Raw genomic sequence first — 1,972 nt, forward strand, 5'->3', positions numbered from 1 at the left:
AGACACACCGCATTCTGGCCGTAAACGGGCAAGAGTTGGAATCGTCCGTTCATGGGCCGACCATAACGGGCCATCGTTAATAGGCCGTATTTGATGACGCTGTGAAAACGGCCCAACGTATTAACGGACCACAAACGGGCCGACTGTAACCACGGGCTGAATTTGGCCCACAAGCAGAAAATGACAGTAACGGGCCGTAAGTAAACGAATGCTGGAAAATAGCCCAAGAATAAATGGGCTCTGAGAAGGCCGAAAGATAACATGGGCTGGAAACGGCCCAACGGAATAACGGGCCATTAATGGGTATAAAGTGATACACTGTTCTTTACAGGCCAGTTTCACCACGGGCCGTTAATGGGTGTAAAGTGATACACTGTTCATTACAGGCCAGTTTCACCACGGGTCGTTAATAGGCCAAGAGTTACATAGGGCCTCATATGGGCCGAAAGACGTCATGGGCCATACATGGGCCAGAAGTGAAAATGGGCTGGAATCATATTGGATGGCCCAGATGATGCTACTGGGCCTAATTCGAATAGGGCGTAACGGGCCTTGGGTTAGCGGGCTGTAAATGGGATATATGCGAACAGGCCGTTAACAGGCTTTCCATGGGCCGGCCCGCCACCTTTTGACCAAGTCAAACGGGCCGGCCTTTTCACAGGAATGGGCCTCTGTTGGGCCGTGCCACGTGTCGATGTATCATAGGCGCCTTCTGTCCAATGAGTGGATGACATCTGTCCCAACGATGAGCCGACACGTGTTTCCTCCCGCCAATGATGATTTTACACGTGGAAAATCCCCATTGGTCGGGGTTGTTAACGGGTTATCGGATCCAAAACCCGACCCGATAGCTTAACGGCGTTCCGTTACGGTGGATGCCACGTGTCGGTCACCCTTGACGAAAGCACTTCTGTGACGCGCGATTTATCGTCATGGAAGTGGACACTTCCGTGATGATAATTTTGGTAATGTCATGGAACACTTCTACGACAACACAGGTATGACTATCTTGATTCGGTCATAAATTTGTCATGGATGTACATGCATGACAAAAAAAGCGACCTACTGTGACAAACACGTATCATCACGGAAGTGTATTTTTTTGTAGTGCTAGTTCGGTGAAGAGATGGTGATAAAAGTGTAATATTGATGGTAGAAATATATTTTTATAATCTGAATAAATAAAAACAGCAAGCTAGCAAATAGTAAACGGGCACAAAAACGGTATTGCAATGCTTGAAAACAAGGCCTAGGGTCCGTACTTTCATTAGTGCAACCTCTCAACAATGCTAACATAGTTGGATCATATGATTATCCCTCAAAGTGCAATAAAGAATCACTCCTGAGTTCCTATTAGCGGAGAACAAAAGATATAAATTGTTTGTAGGGTACGAAACCACCTCAAAGCTATTCTTTCCGTTCGATCTATCCTAGAGTTCGTACTAGAATAACGCAAGCTATTTTTTTTGGTTGATCTAATCAAGAGTTCGTACTAAAGTAGCACCAAAGAAAACTCATATTCATAATACTCAATCCACACAAAGAACTACAAGGGGACCCCAAAGTTTCTATCGGATAAAAGATAATAAAAACATGCATCAACCCCTATGCATAGATTACCCCAATATCACCGCGGGAATCCGCGAGTTGAATGCCATAACACATATCAAGTGAATCAATATTATGCCCCAATTGTCACCTCAAGTATTCATACCGCAAGACATATATCATGTGTTCTCATCTCTGAATATTCAATCCGACATGACAAAACTTCAAAGGGTAAAGACTCAATTCATCACAACCAGAGTATAGGAGGGAGAAACATCATATGATCGGACTATATTAACAAATCCCATGATATAGATCACGAGAGAGAGAGAGAGAGATTAAACACATAGCTACTGGTACAAACCCTCAGCCCCGAGGGTGGACTACTCCCTCCTGATCGTGGTGGCCGCCAGGATGATGAAGA

This window comes from Triticum aestivum, chromosome 3D (assembly GCF_018294505.1).
Source record: "Triticum aestivum cultivar Chinese Spring chromosome 3D, IWGSC CS RefSeq v2.1, whole genome shotgun sequence".
NCBI lineage: Eukaryota > Viridiplantae > Streptophyta > Magnoliopsida > Poales > Poaceae > Triticum > Triticum aestivum.